The following is a 23,155-nucleotide window of genomic DNA, read 5'->3' as shown; positions in this document are numbered from 1 at the left end:
CATTCATTTTCTGTTTTTGATTTTTTCCGAGACAGGGTTTCTCTATGTAGCCTGGGTTGTTCTGGAACTCACCTGTAGATCAGGTTAGCCTGGAACTCAAGAAATCTGCCTGTCTCTGCCTTCTGTGTACACAGATTAATGGTGTGTAGTACTACCACCTGGGTTTTTTAATTAGTTATTTCTTTTAAAATAATTTTACTCATAGAGATGCAATAATGCAAATTTTAAACTGTTCAATAAAACTGCTTGCAGGGTTCTTTCGGATTCCAGGAAAATGGGGGAAATCAACAGGCTTTATCCAGCGATAGAAGATAGATTTGGTAGGCTTGTGTGTGGAAGGGGAGCTGAGGGTTGTGCACGACTGAGGTCATATCTGTACAGGCTCAGTCTTGAAGACACTGAAGCAGGGGCCTCTGCTCTGTTCCTAGGACTCTGGCTGGCTGAGTGCTGTTCTGCAAAGAAGCTCAAGGAGAAAACCTTGCAGGTCTGCTAATTTTTTTTTTTTTATTTTTTTTTTTTTGAGATGTTCCCTCACTCACCTTTCTCACAGTGAAAACGCACATGCGTCATCATTACTCACCAGACACACACACACCCTCCAGGAGCTGCAGGCACCAAGCCTCTGAGATGGCCTCTGTCCTGTCCAAACAGCTCAGGGGGGAGCAGGGGATGCCGTGCCTTAGATTACACAGCATGAAGACAGTCATCTGACTGCCTTTATACATCTTTTTCCAGACAACGGCAACAAAATATAACTTCTTCGGACCCAGAAGCCAATCTGACCTAGTGCGATGACATCCCTGAATTCTCAAAGCTGCTGTATGATGCCATTATGAGCTCCACTTTCCAGATTAAAAAATTTATAAGGGCCGGGCAGTGGTGGCGCACGCCTTTAGTTCTAGCACTTGGGAGGCAGAGGCAGGCAGATTTCTGAGTTCGAGGCCAGCCTGGTCTACACAGTGAGTTCCAGGACAGCCAGGGTTATACAGAGAAACACTGTCTCAAAAAACAAAAAAACAAAACAAAACAAAAAAAAAAAAAGAAAGAAAGAAAGAAAAGAAAAGAAAAAGAAAAAAGAAAGAAAAAAACTTATAAGGAGTAAAGCCACATAGCTCCAGAGATGAAGCAGGGATTTGAACTTAGGTCACTGACTCTAAAGCCTGTTGTTGACCATTCTTCCCTGGAGAACCAAACAGGAACACAAAGGATGTGGTCAATATATGGACAGAGTTGTCACAAATGCTTCAAAAACCAAAAAGGATAAAAAAAGAAAAATGTCGAGGGTTACGTCACCCTCGTAAAAGAGATTTATCATCGCGCCCTTGAATTCTGTCCCATGACAAACGGTCTTGGCAGCAAGATAAACAGACCAAATACAGCAGGTCAGACTCACTGCTAAGTGGGGGAAACTTCATCTAACATTCCTGAGGCGCGCTGTCCAGAGTGCAGAGCAAACGACTGACACACGATTAATCTCCAGAGTTAGCCCAGCCACCAGCTGCTGCTGGACCGAAGCTGACTGAGCCAGTCTGTGCCAAATCTATTGCCAGTTCTTCATCTACAGCCTGTGTGGCTCTAAAGCTACCTCTAGCCCTGGCAGCTAAAGCTCAGAACTGTCCTGTCTACACTTGACTCCAGGAGAGTTGCCCAGTATTCTCAGACCACATCTAAACCTGGTCCCATCCTTTCACCACCTGGAGCGCTGATCAGTATTTTCCTTAATTTAATTCATCCCTGCCTCACATACCTTAAGTAATAATGCCCATGAAATTACTGGTTTAAAACACTAGTTACATTTTTTTTTAATACTCATGAAAATACTAGTTCCAACTGTTAAAAGTTAGTTGTGTAAACGTATCATCATCTTGAGTGCCATGTGTCTTAGAAGAGACCACATCAGATCTCCACCAATTTCTCTAGACCAAACGAACAAACAAAATAAATATCTAATATGCAGGATATTTGATATGTGACCCCTGTGGGGGCTGCAAACCACAGGCTGAGAAATGGTGCACTATGGAGTCTAAGCTAGTTTTAAACCATAGCCATTATACCAGAAATAATTAAGCTGCTACAGGGCTCCATCTCCAAGAGATGGCTAAGATGTTACTCAATTTCCAGATGTTACTGGACTAGGGAGTATGTGGGGTATGTGCATGGGTTACATCCCAAACCCCACAAGACAGAGATATTGACTATGTCTCAAGATGACAGTCTGGGCTCAGCTCAGACTATAATATAGGATTGCTGGCAATTACTTTGAAGCCAGTGGGGCAACAGTTTGTGTGTGTTGCATGTAAATGTTGGAGACATTGGTTGTGTCTGTTCTCCATCTCATAATCTTATTTCTTGAGACAGAGTCTATTATTGAACCTGGGGTTCACTGATTTAACTAAACCAGCTGGCTGAGAAAGTCACCTGTCTCTGCCCACCACTGTGCCAGTTTGGAATTAAAGATGCACTTAGCTGCACCCAGCTTTGGAAATGTGGGTGACAGGGTTTGAGACTGGATCTTCATGGTTTTTGCATCAAACACTTTACCAACTGAGCCATCACTGAGCTGGGGAACTTTATGAACGTTCTGTCTCAAAGGAGACTAATTCTCTACATTTTGGGGAATTCTACTTCAAACCAGACTTCGGCTCCTCCAAACAACCCCCAACATCTGGAAAATGGATATTTTATAAACAGTTAAGCACAGGGTAAGAGAGACAGGAGATAGACACTGAAGGGGAGCCCACACAACAAAACCCAGCATCTTTCTCTAATCTTCGATGGTTCCGGGTTCCGTGGCAGGAATTAAGAAATGGCAACCCTGCCACTTGGAATCTAGAAGTTTTATAGATAAAAGACAGAAAAGAAAACAGGCTCTCTGAACCACTTTCCTAATTAAGGTTGTTAAAGAAAGACACACCCATTGTACACCCTCAACCAGTGTTTATAGGCTCTAGTGATAACCAACTCCTGAAGCAACTTACTCTTCAGAGCAAGCTGTCATTTTTGTTTCTTCCTTTTTTTTTTTTTTTTTTTTTTTTTTTTTGAGATGGGGTCTCACTGTGTCTTTCTGGCTTGTATGGTCACTATGCCTCTGACTCCACCTCCTAAGGGTTGTATTTAAAGGTATGCACCACAATGCTCCCCTGCAAACTGTCGTTCTTAAGCAACAAGCAATGATTGGAATTCAGGCCCCAAGCAGCTTCCTCCTTCCTGGATTTGCTTCAGAACTTCTGATGTCAGAATCAACAGACTGCACATTGCCATAAAGGAGGAAGTGGGAGGGTCCCTGTGGATCCAGGCCACTGTCGAAGTCAGTACAAAGAGGAATCCCTCAGAGGCAGACTGGATTATCAAATCATGAGAAAGTTCAAAACCTCTACCTGTACCCGTCAAGGCAAGAGCGAAGACATTCCACAGGGGTTATTTGTGCTTCCCCCAACTTTGGCCATCAGTCTTTTGGAACAAAGGTCCCTAAGGAATTGGAATTTCCCCAGCAATCTCATGCTGGGAAAAGAAAAAGGCTGAAGCCTGGTATCAGCCAAGAGGAGGGGCTTGTTTGACACCTGGGGGCAGAGACAGGAGCTGAGACAATGCTAGGTCAATGCTATGAGTTGGGGTTGGAGGGGGAGAGAATGCCACACCCTGACCAGGACTGCTTGGCCTCTATTGAAATGTAACTGTCAGAAGCCTGAAGATGGGCTGGGGTGGGGGTGCAGAATCACTAGCCCTGTTTTTGTTCCTCTTCTCAGTGTGACCCCATTAAATAACTCTCCTAAGGTGGGGTCTGAATGAGAATGTTCCCTAAAGGCTCAGATACTTAAACACTTGGTTCCACAGTGCTGGGAAGGCGGCAGAACATTTGGGAGGCAGTCTTACTAGAGGAAAATGCCAGGGCACGATTTGAGCTGTGAACAAATTGTGAATGAGAATTACTGAAAGAAGCCCTATCTTCAAAGACTGGTTGGGTGCCGGAACTGCAGTGAGGGAGAGAGGCTGGAAGTCACACATTCAGACCTAATCACCTTATCCTGGGCTAGTCTGAGTCCCCTAAATGGCCATTTCCTTGACCACTTCTGCATCTAACATCCTGTGACTAATAGATAAAAAACCTTTTGGAATCTATTACCTCAGCAGACGACTTGCTTCCTAACTCAAAAGCTAACAATGTCACCACACAGCATCTGACGCCTATCAGGACAGAGTTCCCCATCTCCCTGTGACCCACTATCTGATGTATTCATCAATGTACTTTAAAACTGTCTTGATTTATGACTTTCTTTGTTCTGTAACCACAAAACTCTATGAAGGAAGTGCTTCTATGAGTATTCGGGATGAAGGTGGGGGACCTGGGGACCCCAAGCCATAGTCACTCACAAGTTCTCTGACTTCCACATCATCTCTGTGGCACACAACCACAAAAACCCAAGTGGCTGGGATGGTTTTACTGGAAGGAATCTTGGGGTAGGCTGTGATGCAATGTTGGGGTTCTTTGTGATCTTGAACAAAGAAATAAGACATACATTACTGAGGAATTCCAGTTCTCTTTTGCAGGAAGAGAATCTTAAGCCGTCCCACAGGGATGCCTGAAGACCATTTTATTAGAGTCTGAGAAGAAAACCACATGGTAGGCAAACTGTCAATCCTAGCAGTTGCAAGAAGGGAGATAACAAGACAAGGTCATGTCTTCTGAGCTAGAGTCAAACAAAGAAGGTCTGCAATGAAGGAGGCTCAGAGAAACCAGTGAGAAAGCCTGAGTGTCAATACACACATGCTTAGGACTTCAGCCAGGATTTCTATCTGGAAGCAACTTCCACAAGGGAAGGGCTCCTGTGGTAAAAATCACATTATCTCATTAAAGGGATAATTACTTCTTCCATCTCCTCAGCAAATCTTCAGGGTAGACTAGGAGCAGGTTACCTAGCTAGGTGACCAACAGCCCAGCTGGATTAACTCTTAAGAGGACAACAGTATACCATATTCTAGTCTCTGTGGCAGATTAGACTGTCATGTCTCTATTCAGGGTCTGAAGAACTCAGATCCTATTCTCTTAACTAAGAGAAAATTCCCCTTAATGAGCCTCAAGGGAGCCTGGATCACTCTGCCTTTTCACAAGGAAATAAGATATGAGGTCCAAATGTAACCATGAGTGGAGGGGTCAATCTCCAATGTCTCCAAGCCTGTCTAATGCCTCCCTAGATGTCTAACAGTACAGCCTAGCATACACAAGTATTTTCAGAGCCAGGACACAGACACACATGCACACACGTGCACGCGCACACACAGCTCACTGGGAAAGTGTGCCCTGGAATCTCCCTCCAGCCATCATAGCTTCCTTGCCATGATGAACTGTATTGCTGAAGCTGTAAGCTACAACAAATCCCTTCCTTCCTTAAGTTGCTGTCTTAGACATACTATTATGAAACACCAGGACCGAAGCAACTTGGGGAGGCAGCAGTTTATCACACTCACACTTCCACATCACAGTTCGTCACCAAAGAAAGCCAAGACAAGAACTCAAGCAGGGTGGGAAGCTGGAGCCAGGAGCTGATGGAGAGGCCATGAAAGAGTGCTGCTTACTGGCTTGCTCCGTCCACAAGCCTGAATGTCTGAGCTGGTCTTTGGTAGTTGCTGGAATTCTGAAGAACTAGGACTTGCTAGCAAGGAAGAGCAAGCAGACAAAGAGCAAAAGCTTCCTTCTTCCATGTCCTTATACAGGCTTCCGGCAGAAGGTGTGGCCCAGATTAAACGGGTGCCTTCTCCCTCAAGACCTGATACAGGTGTGTGTCTTCCCACCTCAAAATTCAGATTAGAAGTGGACCTTCCTAATTCAAATTAAACAAAATACCCTCACTGGTATGCCCTCCAGTTTTAAATTTTAGTTAATTCCAGATGTAGCCAAGTTGACAACCAAGAATAGTCATCACATTTTGTAATATTTTATGAGAAATTTCAAATAAAACTAATTGGTTGTAGTTATCACATTTGTGGTTAGCATTTGATTTCTATTACATTCTCTCTTGACAGTTCACTCTGGCATGGCAAACTTCCCTTTAAAAAACAGGGAAAGGGGCCAATAGAACGGGTCGGTAGGTAAAGGTGCTTGCTGCCCAAGCCTGGTGGCATAAATTCAATCCCTGGAATCGATGTAAAGGCAGAAGGAAAGAACTGACTCCATAAATCATCTTCTGGCCCGTGGCTTTGACACACATGTCAACATATATGTGAATTAACCTGATATATAGAGTGAGTTACTCACCAGCAAAGGTTACGGAGCACACACCTTTGATCCTAGCTTTTGAGAGGCAGAGGCAGTTGCATCTCTGAGTTTGAGGCCAACCTGGTCTACATAGCAAATTCCAAGACAGACACTGCTATAGAGACCCCCCCATCTCAAAACAAAAATAAAAGAAGGGGTACAACTTCCCAAACAGCTTGTTTTCCAAAGTAAAGGACTGAGACCAAACCTCTAAGCTTTACTGGGCCAGCAATCTTGTGAATGGAAATGTGTGCCCAGTCACATTCTGCTTTAAAGGAAAATACAGATGAGTTAGAAGGAAAAAGGTGGGGTGGGGTGAATGACTTAAGCTTGTTCTAGTTTAACTTTTTCCCAAGGTAAAAAGGGACTTACATGCATCTAAATCCAGAGGACTCACCCCTTCCTCACACAAGGGACCCTCCCACAGAAAAGGGCTGAGTGAAGCAGCCAGGACCCCAAAATTCTCTACATCTACCTTAAAAGCACCTTCTCTGTCTCCCCAGATTAAGCCCCCTTCCCCCCCTTCTCAGAGCTGCAAAAACAGTCCTGACACCCTCTTCACAGCTCCTGGAGTGTTCAGAGAGTGAGCCAATGTTTCCAGGGCCTCAGGCCAACCGTGTAATCACCCCGTTAGAAGCTTCTGGTTGCTCATCAGAATCTAGAAGCCTGGCTGGGGCTGCATGCAAGCAGAAGGCTCTGTCAAGCTTCATATCCTAATAAATTCCTCCACACCCCACCTGTGAAACTCCGTTCCCATTTATTACCAAAACCGGAGTCCTAGCTTCAGGGCTTCTCCTGAGGCCCGAAGCTGGCTGCTCCCCATGATGACATCACTGACGAACGCCTGACAATGGCTCCCTAGAGCTTAAACCTTTGCTAATACCTAGCAAGAGCACATTCCTCCAGAATGAGGTCATGCTTAGCTAATTGCTAATCTGGCCCCTACCCCAGAGCCCAAAGCCACTAGGAGATGCCCAAACAGTCAGCCCCTGCCCCAGGACCTTCTGAAGCTGCAAATACCAACCCCTAAGCAGACAAAATAGAGGCAGCTTGCAGCAGGACCCAGAGTTGCCAGAGTTTGAAAATACAGCAAATCACACAGAGCCTGTAAAGTTAAATATGAATTTAGTAAGTATGCCCTATGCGAGCGTTTCTAACATGTGAGAACTACCACAAATGGGGCATTCTTACATTACAAGGATCAGCACTGTTTATCTGAAATTCAAATGTAACTCTCCTCTAGTAACACATGTGAGTTTTTATCCCTTTGTTTGTTTGTTGATTTCCAAAATTGCCAGTTACAGATTACAACAAATACTCCAGGGTGTGGGGGACAGGGATGGGGAAGAGGGGACAAAAGGGAGGCACCAGAGGGTTGGGGGCAGCACTCCATTTGTAATATGCTTGTCTAGTGTGGGGGCAGCTTTGAGAAGGGCTCCCCATCACTATGTAACCAGGTAGAAGACCTGTAATTCTTGCATTTGGGATGCGGAGGCAGGAACCATATAGAAAAGGAAGGAGGGATGAGGAAGAGCAAGGAAGAAGGGGAGGGAGAGAGGGGCTGAGGGATGGTAGAAGCTGGAAAAGCAGGGTATCCATTTAATGTGCTTGAGGTCCTGAGTCTGATTTCCAGTACATCAAAAAGAAGTATGTGCATACCACACACTCACATATGTTGGAACACACACACCACGCATGCCTTTAGAAAGCACATTAGGGGCCCAGCATGGTGGCTCATACTTGTAAATCATTACCTGGGAGGCAAAGGCATGATTGTGGCCAGTCCATATAGTTGCAGATCAGCCAGAGCCTCATAGAGACCTTATTTAGAGGCTATTGAGAAGGTAGAGAGGATGGCACAAAGATCCAGGATTCAGTATTCTCCTCACTCTTCCAAGTATCCTTACTCCAGTCTGACTAGTAAAGCAAAAAGTTATAATGTTGCCAAGAAATCAATGTAATTTTGCAAAGAAAATCCACTACCCAGCAGCTACTGTGCTGATGGTCAGAGTAACATCTTGGCCTCCATGGAAACCCAGCAGGAACAATCCTGTACTGCAAGGAAGCCCACCCAGGTCTGGAATGGTTAGCACACAGAACAGAAGCTGAGATGACATTCGGGGGAATGAATCTTGACAATGAAGTTTATTTACAGAATAACAGTGTTGCTAAAGGGGTCTAATGAGGGATGTTTTAAATTTACTACCCCCTGGCTGAAGTATATCACGGTCACAATCATTTGCATGCAAAGGATTTGAAATCGAATTCTTTTTTTTTTTTTAAATTGAATTCTTAATTTAGCTCAGTAAGCCAATGCTTAATGTGCAGAATCTATGATGATACGGGCAAGAATCTACTTGGTGAGTAAACTGTGATAAATCAGTAGTATGGGTGGCTGAGGAAACTGGCAAATGATATATACCATATAATTATAATATTATAGGGTGTATGTCAGAAAGGATTAAGATCCATCTGAAAACTATGAACAGGAGTTGAGTATAGTGTGTGTATCTGTAACCCAACCCTAGAGGTAAAACAGGAGGATCAAGAGTTGCAAAGCCCTATGAGGCTACACAGGAGTTCCAGGCCAGTCTGTGTTTCATGAGACCTGGTCTCAAGACAAGGTACAAGGACTAGGCTCGGTGTAAAGGCTCTTGCCATCAAACCTGACAACCTGAGTTGGATCCCTGGGACCCACTTGGTAGAAGGAGAAAAGTTGTCTTCTGACCTCCTAGGGCTCCCCACACCATCAATCATCAATTGTCAACCAACCAATCAATCATTGTAAGGCAGTCAATGGATTTAAACAAAAAAATTTTAAAGTTAAATACAAACAAGACTAGAAATGGAAGCTTGGGGTGTGGTGCTGTGGCACAGTGTGTATTCTTAGCCTGCTTGAAAGCCTGAGTTTAAGCCCCAGCATGGGGGTGGGCCCCTCCCCCCCACACAAAGATTTAGCAATTAATTCAATCAACAAAATCTTGTGCATTCACAATGAACCAGGCCTCATAGTAAGACTAGGAGTCCAAAATCCACTATGACCCTTCTTCACAGAGGGAAACTCAAAACCTTGCCTAAATCCACACTGCAGGGTGGCATTAAACCTATGAGACCCAAAAGCTATTTCACATTCTGAACTCATTTGTAATTCTGTCAAGCTCCCGACTGTACAGGTAAAGGGCCAGCACTTGGAAAGGTCTTCCACAGCATCCGGGTTCCCAGGAGCACTTCCTAAGACATCTTTCTTTTGAAGTTAATACTTAAGCATTCTGTTGCCAGTAATGCAACTCTATTTCAATCAGAAAGAGCTGTTAAGGAGACTAAGCTGCACCCTTTAGAAGAACTTTTCTCTAAAACCTGTAGAAACTTAAAAATCTCTATTATATACATAGATATTTAATTTTTTTTTATCTATTTGCATCCTGTAAGTGAGTGTGCATGCCCTGTGCCATGTGTAGAGATCAGAGGACAACTCTGTAGAGTTGAATCTCTCTTCTCACCTTTATGTGGGTTCCAGAGATCAAACTCAAGTCTTCCACAGCACGAAGCAACAAGCACCTTTACCCACTTAGCCGCCTCCTATCTCCATATTTATTTTTCGAAACACACCATGCTATGCACTATGTACATATAAAATTAGGTTGTGACACAATCAAAATTAAATAAGGAGTCAGTCATCTGCCACTTGTATTAAAAAAAAGTAAAAATTGAGACCAGGGAGATGTCTCAGTGGATAAAGGTACTTGCATGCCTGACACCTGAGCGCCACATGTGGAACCCGTATAAAACGCCTAACGTGGATGTAGTGGCGAGCACTGTACTTGTGTAGACGGTCTGAGAGCTTCTGGTCTGGAGTATACTGCAGTAGAAATAAAAGAGAGCCTGCCTCAAACACTCTGGCTTCTTTATGTGTGGTGCGTATGCACTCACACACGCATGCACACACACACAAACACAGAAGTACTCACTGTAGGCAGCTCACAACTGCCTGTAACTCAGGCTCCGGAACCCTGGACACTCTCTTCTGGTCTCCATGAGCATTGCACTTAAAGCACAAACCTACCATACACACTGCTGACACACACATATACATGAAATTTAAAATGGAAGTAGTATCTTTAAAAAATGTGTAGAGCAACAAAGGAAGGCCTCAGGTCTCCATATGCACGTGCACACACGTGTGAGCACCCACACATGCATGGACAAACACAAGATACAAAGGCACTTTGAGGCATTTGGAGAAACCTTTATAAAATGCTGTTATCGGGCTATTAAGATGGTTTAGTGGGTAAAGGCACTTGCTGCCAAGCCCGAAATCCTGAGTTCAATCCTAGGACCCACATGGTAGTGGAAAGAGAGAAAAGACTCCCCAAAGTTTCTTTCTGGAACACACAGAGAGACAGACAGACGCACAGAGCAGGAGTGGAGAAGGGGAGAGAGAGAGGAGAAGGAGAGACAAACAACAAATGAAGTAGTAATACTACCACCATTATTGTGTTATAACTAACTCCCAGGTATGCAGGGACATTATGACTATGACAATCTTCTTGAATGCCACTGACATGTGTAGAGGCAATGGGTGCTTGGTACTTCCAAATAACTCAAGAAATAAGTACATGGGGTACTGGGAATGTAGCATATGCCAGGCTCTGGGTGTGACTCCTACAGTGACCAAGCAAGTATGGCGGTACATTAATGGCCGAGGATCATAGGTTTTATGAGAGTCTGTTAGAACTCTGTTTTTTTCTGGGAGGAGGAACTTTCAAAATAAGTATGTGGAAAATAAATACAAGGAAAGACATCACAACGGATGGCTGAACATCTGTGTTAATTAACATGCACTAATTTTCTTGGCAGTAAAACGAAGAACCAACTTTTCTCCCAGGTGTCCAAGCACTTAAGGAAAGCAACACTATTTTGGTACAAGGAGGCTATCCTGTTTCATCTTCATCCAGAGGCACTTGGCATTCCAAGAAAATATTCACCAGGCAGAGAGGAAAAAGACATCCAAAAACTTTATAGGCTTGTTTCTACAGTGCCAACGAGTCACACCAAGGTTCCTGCATGTTAGGGAAATATGCTGTTTATTCCATTGTTGAGTGACACATTGACACATACACACACACACACACACACACACACACACACTGCAGCTTTATTTCAAATTTAAGTCCTATGCATTCCATCACTTGCTTATTAAAAAAAAAAAAAGGAATGAAATATAGATATATTTAAAGGATATATATGAACTGGATCTCAATAAAGCAGGTTTGAAAGTCCTATATATTCCTCCCTGTTATTCTTCCTTGCAGGAATGTTACTAAGTAGGACTGAGATAAAAAGCTAAATTCCCAGTGATTAAGCTCTGTAGTCCAGATCCCTCACTAAAGGAGCAGAGCTGTCCTGCTGAGTGAATCTGTTAAGGCGGGGCAGCATCAGAAAGCATCTCAAGGTTCACAAAGACATTCAAAACCACGTCTAATTCTTTGACTTCTATTTTTAAACAGCTCAGTTTCCAAACTTCTGTGAACCTTCGCTGGGTTTATTGAAGATCATGCTTCAAGTCCACAGCACGGAGTTGTTTCCCTTTGGTCTTGGGACTTCATACCCACGTCTCCACTTCCGCTCAGCCGTGAAGCTCAGTTCAAAACCTACCACAGAAAGGTCACTTAACACTAACTGTGGTGGTAATTTTTTATGGACATTTTCCCTAACACATTTTATGCTCTGATGACTCCACCCCCAAGTGTGAATATGGGAAGTGGAAGGCAGGCAGGCCAGCCACTGACCTATAAAGTTGTTAATCAAAGGCTGTCAGGCCCAGCAGAGGCCAGGATGATGAAGGGACATGTCCCTTCTCCCAGGCTCATCCACACAAACTGGTTCGTATCTTCTGCAGCAGCTGAAGCTGGACACTGGAGCCATACTGGACAAAACTTGCTGCAAAGCCAGAGGCAACACACTGGAAGTAATAATCTATTCTGATTAGTGTTTGGGGAGATCCTTGGCCTCGAGCGCATGCGTTGATTCAATTTTTCCAGGAGAAGCCATCCAGCCTCTCAGATGGTGCTGCAGACTGTGCAGGAAGGAAGAGCCCCCACATTGGAGCAGAGGCCAGCTCCAAGAGCTCCCAAGGTGCTGATCTGGGCACTGCTTCGAGGCAGGAAGGAGCCGGCCACGTAAGCCAATTGGAACTTCGGGTGACATGTTCCTAGCTTGGAGACGGGCCCTGGACATGGCTCATTTTTAACATCTTGGACTGAAAAAGTACTTAATGCCCTCAACCAGACAAAAAGGAAGAAGAAGAAGAAGAAGAAGAAGAAGAAGAAGAAGAAGAAGAAGAAGAAGAAGAGGAGGAGGAGGAGAAGGAGGAGGAGGAGGAGGAGGAGGAGGAGGAGGAGGAGGAGGAGGAGGAGGAGCAGGAGCAGGAGGAGCAGGAGGAGCAGGAGGAGCAGGAGGAGGAGGAGCAGTCGGAGGAGGAGGAGGAGGAGGAGGAGGAAGAGGAGGAAGAAGAGGAAGAAGATGAAGAGGAGGAGGAAGAGGAGGAAGAGGAGGAAGAGGAGGAAGAGAAAGATCACCCATCTGTCCCTCTGGAACTATCTGATTCTATCGCAAGATTAGATTAGATTCCCCGAATTTGTTTAATGGTGGTGCCACGTACACAGCTGAGTGGAGTGGATTCCCTCACATAAGCTGAACTGAATTCTCTCCCCTAGAGATTGAGATTTCTGCATGGGTGTAGACCAAGATGTAAACAGCAAGAGTAGTGGGTCAGGCAAGTTGTATACAATGCTAGAGAGATTCACCCAGAAAGAAAGGGCGGAGAGGCAGGGACAGACACTATGATAATGACAGGACCAGGGACCAGAAGTAGCCTCAACTGCTTTTGATCTTACTTGTGCCCTTCCCCTCACCCTTTCACACACACCCTCAGACAGGTTTGTGAATCCTTGTTCCTAGTAGGGAGGGATCTAACACCCAGTATAGAGGTGGGTACTTATGACAGCACTCCCACATAAGGACTGGTTTAGAGAAAGGTGTGCATCCCAGGAGTCTACCCAGCAAATCTTACATGACCCCTGCTGGAGTCGAGGGGCAGGGGGAGTCTTTAACTCCATGATATCAAGGTATCAAGAGTAGAAATCTCAAAAAAAGTTTTTAAAAGTTCTTCTCAATGGTGTTAAAAAGAGTGTTAACTACTAAATTCCAATTTTATTATTTATTTATTAGTTTAAAGCTTGGTTTTCTTTTTGTTGTTGTTTTTTGGAAACAAGGTCTCACTGTGTGGCTCTCTCTGGCCTAGAACTCACTCTGTAGCCCAAGCTGGCCTTCAACTTATAGAGATCCACCTGTCTCTGCCTCCCAAGTGCTGAGAGCAAAGGTATGTGCCGCTACATCCAGCAAGGTGTTTTGTTTTCTTAAAATTACCCAACAATCCTTTAGTCGGTCCATGGACTATGCAGTGATGGAGCATGCCTTTTATCTCAGCACTCGGGAGTCAGGGGCAGGCCTGGTCTACAGGGGGAGTTCCATGGCAGCTAGAGCTACACAGAGAAACTCTGCCTAAACAAAACAACAAAACAAAACAAACAAACAACAAAACAAGCATCACCTCTCACCTCTCCCTCACCCAAGGGCCCATGAAACTCTCCAACTGCTTCCCGGTCTATTTGAAGAATTGAAATCTAGAAAAATGACTGTCAGCTCAGACTTGGGCCTCCATGATTAACTCCCTCATGGCTTCCTGCTCACTGCCATGTTTCCCAAAATAAAAGCCATTAGCAGGGCCAGGCCTGTTAGTGCAGGCCTAAAATCCCAGCAATTTGGGAGGCTGAGGCAAAAGGGTTACATACTGGAGGCTTGCCTGAGCTGCACAGCAGTAAAGTAGCTCAAACTCAGCCTGGGCAACTTTGAGATCTTATCTCAAAATAAAAAGCAAGATGAAGCAGGGCATGGTGGCACATGCCCAGCACTGGGGAGGCAGAGGCAGGTAGCTCTCCAAGTTTGAAGTCAGCCTGGTCTACATAGTGAGTTCCAGGACAGCCAGAAGGATGATATAAAATTTATCTTTTAAAAAGGTAAGACAAAGGAGGGTTGAAGTTTGATGGTAGAATTGCTTGCATAACATGCATGAGGCCCAAGGTTTAATCCTCTGTCTGTCTGTCTGTCTGTCTGTCTGTCTGTCTCCTCTCAGAATAGGTTAAGACCCTTAGGTACACTAAGGTCCCTAAAAGTAAATAAGTAACAATATCTACTAGTAAGATTCCATAACCAGAGTTAATACTTGGCCAAACTGGAAGGCCAAATCCCCTGGAGTGCTTCTAGGGCAGCTTGGGAAAACAGGCTGAGAGGCTCCGGGTGCTCAGGTTTCTAGAAGGCTTTTTCATCCTCGAGTACAAAAACCCACACAGCACAGGTGGCATGGCTGATCGACACAGCAAAAGTGGCAGTCATCTAAGGCAGTCCCTGTGAGGAGCAAGGGGCAGGACAGGGTCATGTGGGACACTGAAGAAATGAAATATTTTCCCAAATCATCCACAGAAAGAATCTCAAGAATGCTAAAATCTCTCTATGGAGAACCCGAAAACAGAGACGGAAGCATTCACGTAAGTGTAAAAGGCCAGGAACCTTTCCGGGGCTATTTGATATGGTGTGGCTGGGACCACCCAGCTGGCCACAGTGAAAACAGGATAGAAGCTTCCTGAGAGAGGACCCACAAAGAAAACCCAAGAAGGATGCTGGGGAAGACACGTGAGGCAAGTCTGAGGAATTCAGAAGCATAGCCTGGATGACCCGGAGCTATCTGTGTAATGGCTTTAACCTGTTTACTGGTGCAAGACCGAACTCAGGATGACTTGGCTCAAGGCAAGTTATGTGAACCACCCCTACCTGATAAGTACCCAAGATACCAATGCAATAGGAGTAGATATGTTACCTATTATTTGGAAACTGGGTTTGGAATGAAAGACAGGGTTTAGACCCCATTGCTGGTAGTGGCTGAGCAGTCAGGTCTTTTAGGAAAATCTTTCAAGAGAGCAAGGAGCACACAGCCTAAGGGCCCTGCTTAATATCCTTTGGATACAGACTAATTTGGCACACCAGGTGTTTGGTGGCTGCAACAGATGCATACACGTGGTGGCTGACTGCTGCAAACGTCTTCTCTTTACACATGAGAACGTGGAGCTGACTATAATCACATAAAGCAATACAGAAAGCAAAAAAGTCTTCTATCCGTCAAGACACTGAAGTTCTGGGTCTGGAACTCAAGGTATCTACCCACCTAGGCTGCCGAGCCAGGCTCAGCCACACGTTTAACTGAGGGACCTCAGTTTCCTCATTTGTGAAGTTAGGACTAACATTATTCCACGGATTGGTTTTGCACTCACAATCCTCCTGCCTTAGCCTCTTAAGGAGTGGGATTACAGGTGTGCCCCCCATACACAAAGGCAGCATTCTGTAAAGAACTCATTTAGTCCCTACCAAACAGGTACTGATCAAGTACTGGTTCCTATTAGGATTTACACGCATAGTTTAGAAGTCTCCCACCCAACACACTTAATAAGGCCCGGAAGTTCCGAGAGAAAAATGTAAACAACTACCCTTTGCCAGGCAGAGGCGGGCTCCACGGGAGTGAAAGATAACTATTTATGCACACTCCTCCTCCTGCAGTACCAGTTTCTGGCAGTTTGTTTTTGCTACTTGAACCAGGGTACATAAGATGCTAACCTTATAAAAGAGTCTAAGAGCATGGTTTCTCGCTCTCTCTCTCTGCTTGTGCATGTGCATAGGTGCGCGCGCGCGCGTGTGTGTGTGTGTGTGTGTGTGTGTGTGTGTGTGTGTGTGTGTGTTAGGAGGGGACAGAACCGTCTCTGCAGCACCACAAGGATCTGGCTTCCTTCTGTGCTCCTCCTTCAGGTTATGAGAATACAGCTCCTTACCAGAAGCAGGTCCCACTTTGATAATCCTCAGGCAATCTGTTTTTTGAGACAAGGTCTGATTATGTAGCCCAGACTGGTTGCAAACTTACGATCCTCTCGCCTCAGCCTACCTGCTGCATCAGTAGGACTGTAAGGTCACGTGACTCCACTGTAAGTTGGTATTAAAACCTCTCAATGCCAGGTGCTGAGTCCCACTGTGAGTTACCATGCATGGCCTTTCCAAAGGGCCGAGCAGACAAAGCAAACAGTGATAGGCAAGAAAAGACAGAACTTAAAAACCCATCCATTCCTTAAGAATAATTTTCTAAGATTGGACATATAGGCAAATGATAAAGAGTACATAAGGGCCTAGATTCAGTCCCCAGCACTGAAGGGGGGGGAGGAGGGATGGGTAGTGGCACTTGGCACTCAAGCCTGATTACTTGAGTCTCATCCCTGGGATCCACATATTAGAAACAAAGGACTGACTTCCCCTAACCTCTAACCTCCTCTAACCTCCACATGTATGTGCTGCACCTTCTCCCACATGTCCCCCTACAATAAAATGTATCAAAGATAAAAATTAACGTACTAGTGGCTCACACGCTCATCTTTCTTTAGGACAGTAAGAAAGGTCAGTTTGTCCATTAATTAAGACGCTTACATGCATGGGTCTGAAACAATCAGCCTTTGTGGATACCAGCCCTGGTGAGCTCACCAGTTGAGAGTAGGAGGATTTCATGTGCCTCTCTGCAGAAACTTGGTCCTAATAAAAATCATGCCCACATTGCCACCTCGGCTGAGTATGCAGCCATCCCTCCAGCCTGATCCAAGGGGGCATCCTTTAGCCTGGGTGTGTTATCTGTAACATCATGAAGAGCTTCCTTCCAAAGGTTCAAAGCTCCAGTCTTCATCTGAGTGCTCTTCCAATGTGGAAACACACTCAAACTGCCAGGCTGCTGGTTTGAGCTACATTTGGTTCGTTTGTTTTGCTTGCTTGCTCAGTTATATTGTTCTGTTTTTGTTTTTGTCTCCTTTAACAAATTCTGGACACCAACCCAATCCCCTATTCCTCACACATGCACTTGTTCTTTGAACTCTTTCTTCTCAAAGAAGTTGGGGTGATCTGATGCTTTTCAGGGACCCAAGTTTGGTGGCCTCTTTTCAGATGGGATAAAATCCTATATGTCTCCAGGTCTGTGATGTTACTTGGTATTCTAGAAGGCGTGGACGTTATGTCCCTTTGAGTTAAACTGAATTGTATTTCCTATGCATATCTGAGTAACATCTTTTTTTAAATGTAAATTGAGAGCTGGAAAGATGGCTCAGCAGCTAAGACCACAGGCAGGCTGCTCTTGCAGACAACCTGGGCTCAATTCCCAGAGCATACATGACAGTTCACAGCCATCTGTAACTCCAGTTCCAGAGGATCTAATACCCTCTCTTCTGGCTTCCTTAGTACTAATAAGCACATGCACAGTCATATATGCAGGCAAGCAAACATACATATGAAACTTTTAAAAAGAATTTAATCTATTTTTTAAAAAATGTAAATTGTGTGTGTGTGTGTGTGTGTGTGTCTCCCTTGCTCATATGTCTGTGATATGACCAGATAATCTCTCTTCACAGATGTGAATAAGATGCTTACCTAAAAGTGATTAGGTAAGAAACACATAGTAATACTATGTTTTTATAAAATGAAGGGTGTTGTAAAGAAAAATTGACAAGCTAATGTCACAGTGCCCTAGTGGGAGAAACTAGACATTTTCCCATGTCTTCAGTGTTTCTACTAATTGGGGGTATACAACAGTTACGTGGCCAGTCAGCACTTGAGGAGAGGGCAGGGAACATAGACTGGATAAATCACACTGAATCCTGAGATTTCCCTGGGACTGCTGGGACCAGGGACTAGCATTCTTCCTTGATGCTATATGAGGTATAGCAGTAGGGCCTAAAACTGTTACAGCAACCTACCCATTGAAGTACTACAGAGATATGGACCAGGGGTCTTTGGTGGCCTGCGAACTTCTAGGTCAAGCTGCCTACCATTCTTCTAATGTTTCAGGTGCTCCAGCCAATGAACTACCTTTTTGGATGATCCAGTGCTGTATGAAATTCTTATAGTTGGAATCATATGCATCCTACCACATTACATCCAAAGTCTGCCTCTATTGCTTTTTGTCTGTGTGGCAAGTCACTAAAGTAGACGCTTGGTGTGTCAGTTCCCCTACTTATAACACAAAGATAAGTAAGTGGGAGATGTGACTATTTGGTACCAACTAGGCACATAGGTGTAGCTTATGGGCTAGCTGTCGAGTGATGGCTGGCAAGGTTTTATTCTGCTTTTGTAAGAAGTATCTACCATGCCACTAGTTAACTCGTATGGTGGGAGCATGGGGACATTTGCCTATAATTAGTTGCAAGAACTATTTACGGTGAAAATTTAAAAGTTTTGTAAAAGTACTTAAAGTGACAGCCACTTACACCAACCATCTTTAAAAGAATAGTAGCTTTCAAAACCAAACAAAAACCAAGCTGGGCATGATGTCACACATCTGTAATGCCAGCACTTAGAAGCCTGAGATGGGGAGATGTCAAAATTCAGGTCAAAGTTCAAAGGAACTTTGAAGGCTATTGCATAGGTACACAGGTATGTTCTGTCCTCATACTGCTAATGGTACCCTTCCATGTGAAGGAATGTGTATCTATCTGAGGGTAGGAGAGCATTTGCCTGAAAGTGTAATAAAGTACCTTTTACTACATCTGAATTATACTCGATAAAATTGTTTTTTGTTTGTTTGTTTAAAATTTTAAATTTAGAGACCAGAACAAACTCCACTAACTGAAGACCAACAAAATGAATTTGGCCAGTGCAAAAGTTAGCTCAGAGTGCAACTCTCCGTAGCATTCATTCCCTGGTCAGATCCTCCTCTACTCTGGACTTCTACCTACTTTTAGAGACAATACAAATATCTCAGCAGTCACTTGTAATACTTTGAGAAACATCTTCTCTCAGACAAAAGGCTATTGACTGGAAGTTCCTGGAGGCAAACTTCTGGGGTTCTGTGTCTTTGGGAACCCCAAGCTTATCATGTTCACAAGCAACAGGAGGGCCTTATACTCTTAAGGTAATTAGCTCAGGCCTTTCAACACAGCTGTGGGGAAGAAGCCTAGTCAGCGTGAATGGCTTTTGTCTTACTATCATATCTGAACATCTTGAGGATGATCTATTTCTTTGTTAAAGCTGGGCTCAAACTTGTACGCAAGACAACCAAACAGAATAATAGACGCAAGGTATTTTTCTCTTTTCCATAGTCAAATGGAGAAATGTATTGTCTCAATCCATATGTATATACGTCTTGTTAGGTTGCCTAGGCTGGATCAAACTCCTGGGGGGTGGGGGGGGCTCAAGGATTCCTCCAAACCTTAGCCTCCTGAGAAGCTAGAACTGCAGCTTTGTGCCCCCATTCCCAGCCAGTTATGCTTCTATTTTTTCCAGGACTTCATACATACCAGGCTGCTACTCTACCACTGAGCTACATTCCAGCCTTTTTCTAAGGGAAATCGTCCATACAAGTACACCAAAAAGGGAAGGAATAATACAACACAATTACCATTCAACTTTCAACTAAAGAATTAAATACATGAAGAATCAAAACCCGGGCTGGTGAGATAGCTCAGCGGTTAAGAGCACTGACTGCTCTTCCAGAGGTTATGAGTTCAAATCCCAGCAACCATATGGTGGCTCACAACCAACTGTAATGAGATCTGATGCCCTCTTATGGGGTGTCTGAAGACAGCGACAGTGTACTTACATATAATAAATAAATAAATAAATTGTTTTAAAAAAAAAGAATCAAAACCCTCTGTATATCCCCTTCCCACTTCTGTTTGTTTTTGAGACAGGATCTCACTATGTAGCCCTGGCTGGTCTAGAACTACCTACATAGACCAGGTTGCCCTCAAACTCTCAGAGATCCTTCCCCCAAGTGCTGGGATTTAACAAATGCACTACCTCATCCAGCTGCATACCCCTGGACCGTATGCCCCAGTCACACATACACCCCTGGCAACCACAAATTTTGTTAGTGGTCAATCCCCTGAATATATATGTATTGTTTTACATACACATGTAAATAAAACTTAACACAAACAGTATCACAGCAAATAATCTCTCAGTTTGCTTCTTGGATGCACATCATATTTTGCAAAACTGACTTAGACTAAATACATGGGAGGTGGACCCTCCAGACAATTGAATGGGTCTGTCCAGGAAGGACGAAGTGGGGTAGTGTAAGAATTCATCACTATACTCAGAACAGGGTATAATTTTATTGTTTTTTGTTTTGTTTTGTTTTGAGACAAGGTTTCTCTGTATAGCCCTGGCTGTCCTAGAACTCTCTCTATAGAACAGGCTAGCCTCGAACTCAGCAATCCCCCTGCCTCTGCCTCCTAAATGTTGGGATTAAAGGTGTGAGCCACCACTCGCAGCTTGAGGTACAATTTAAAACTTACTCATTGTTTATCTCCACGGTCGCCAACCACAGATAAAGAGGGAAACCACTGTATATTATTAATCAGAGCTGGGTGGCTACCAGTCACGATGCATCAGAGATGTGGTTCTCTCCCCAGGTCCAGGCCTCCCTCTGTCAGGTCTGAGCAGGTCAGGATAAATGCTTAGCCTCAGTGTGCTCATGGTTACTTTCCACACCGCTCATCTGCTTACTTCCCCCTTTACTACAGGCAGAGAGGCCTCACGCTGAGCAGAGGCAAGCTGGCTGGGACTTTATAACACTGTTTTGGGTTTATTTATGGTTACCTTCCATTTACTTAGTGATGTTGCTTTTCCATTATGATAGTGACACAAAGTCTCCTTTTCAATTACATCTGTTGTAAAAGTGAGCCAACTGCAGGGGGGAAATAAAATTAAGTGAGAATGAAATGGAGACAGCCATAGGATGTAAAAGTAGGAGAGGGGAGGTGGCTCCCTTATACCAAGGCCTGAGTTCAGGAGATGCTGGCCTCATCCAGTTTTTCCTGTTTGGGGTTTTTTTTTTTTTTTTTTTTTTTTTTTTTTCAGATACAAAAGTAAGTTCAGAGAAAGGGGTCCTAGTGACCATAGAGATAGACCTGAGAATAAGAAGAGCTAGCCTGAACCCGTGCTAAACAGCTGCTGATGCTATTGATATATTGACTTGCTGGAGCTGGAGAAACAAAAGCCATTGTGCCCCATCAACTGACTCATTCCTTCCTATGTTTAAACAGGAGATCTGCCTTCCTCGCTCAAGAACCTTCACCAACTCTACCTTTGGGAAAGGGGCTGGATGTTCCCTGGCCATAGGAAAGAAAATGACAGTTATTGCACTGTCCTGTCGTCTAATCTATCCATGCAGTCAGCAGACAGGAGGAAGCAAGATTCACACACATCTCTTCAGCCTGGTAGCCAGAAGGCTGGTGAAGCTGCAGACAACTGAGGACCCTGCTGTCCCAGACCCACCCCTGTATTAGAAATCATAGAATTCATTATGGCAGCCTCCTATGCCCGTCCTAACCCAGCAACCTGGATCTGCAGGGTAGTTCCCAAGCATCACCGTAAAAATACTATCATAAACCTTGTAACATAAGGTTGGACTAACATAAGTGTACTTAACCTAAGTTAAGGCCATACCTAGGACAGTGAAAATGTTGGCAGATGGTGCAGGCAGCCCTACAACGTCCCAGATGTCAAGAGCCTGGATTAAAGGGAAAGAAAATGATACCCAGAGCCAAGTCAAGGACAGCTAGTCTTGGAGGCTGGATGGAAACAGCTGGCTTGCTTTGCTACTTTGCTCCACATGAAAGCTCGAGAAGCAGTCAGCATAGTCTCACAGTCGCATGGATTGATGCTGGAAACACCTTCTTGTCTTTCTAGCTCCCTAAATCTGCTCATCATTTCCACTAAGTCCTGAAAAGACAGCAGGAGCTGCACCCGGGACATTAGCAGAAAGAATTGGTTTTGCAACATAAAGTGAAACCAGTGCTACGGACATGGACGGAATCAGCTATCATTTCCTGAGCACACACCAACAAGAGCCTTCCTACCCCATAACTCTGTGAGGGAGAATATGGGGGACGGGGGGTTGTTCTTCCTTTGTAGCCCAGGCTGGCTTTGAATTCACCTGCCTCAGGCTCTCAAAAATGCTACCTCCTGCCGCTTCCCCTACGTTGCCCAGGCTGGTTTCAAACTCTTATGTTCAAATGATCCTCCAAGCCTCAGAAGCATCTGGGATTACAAATCACCATGCCTGTTTAGAGAGCAGGAGAGAAACCGCTTCCTGTGGCCAATCAGAGCCAACAAAAAGGTGGTCAACATATAACAATACTTTCAAAAGCCATCTCTTATACAGACAAGAAAAAAAAACCGAAAATGCAAGAAATGAGAGGTGGAGATGGCTCAGGCAGTAAAAGTGATTGCCTCTAAAATACGGAGATCCCAGCACCCATATAAAAAGCTACCCTACCTGTCCTATACACATACATAAACATGTATACACAGCATAAAGGGGAAAAAATAAAACCTTTAAAAGAAGAAGGTTGTGAGAGAGCTTTAGCAGATAAAGTGTTTGCCCATGCAAACCTGGCTACCCAAATTCAATCTCTAAGACCAAACTGTAGAAGAGAACCAATTCCCCACAAATTGTCCTCCAACATCTACCAAAGTGAAGTGACAATGCATGTCTGCTTCCCTGCCCTAACCAAGTTCTCTCTCTCTCTCTCTCTCTCTCTCTCTCTCTCTCTCTCAACAAATACATCTTTAAAAAAAAAAATCAAAGGCGGCTGGCTAGGTGCCTGAGCAACTAAAGATGCCACTGCCAAGCCAGAAGATGACTCAGATTCCATCTCTGCAACCCACATGGCGGGAAAAACAAAACCACTCCCCCAGAGTCATCTTCTGACCTCTTCATATGAGGTGTGACACACACACACATGTACACACACACACATG

At 44.4% G+C, this 23,155-nt stretch overlaps 1 protein-coding gene across 3 annotated transcripts in view; it reads right to left on the bottom strand.

The window, feature by feature from the left end:
• The window catches only part of Flnb (filamin B), a 132,069-nt gene that overhangs the window by 96,144 nt on the left and 12,770 nt on the right, over positions 1-23,155 (bottom strand). The gene's annotated exons all lie outside the window — the stretch shown is intronic.

Source organism: Arvicanthis niloticus, chromosome 3 (genome assembly GCF_011762505.2).
Source record: "Arvicanthis niloticus isolate mArvNil1 chromosome 3, mArvNil1.pat.X, whole genome shotgun sequence".
Taxonomy (NCBI): domain Eukaryota; kingdom Metazoa; phylum Chordata; class Mammalia; order Rodentia; family Muridae; genus Arvicanthis; species Arvicanthis niloticus.
The sequence above is the reverse complement of the archived record's forward strand: the minus strand, read 5'-3'. Positions and strand labels throughout refer to the sequence as shown.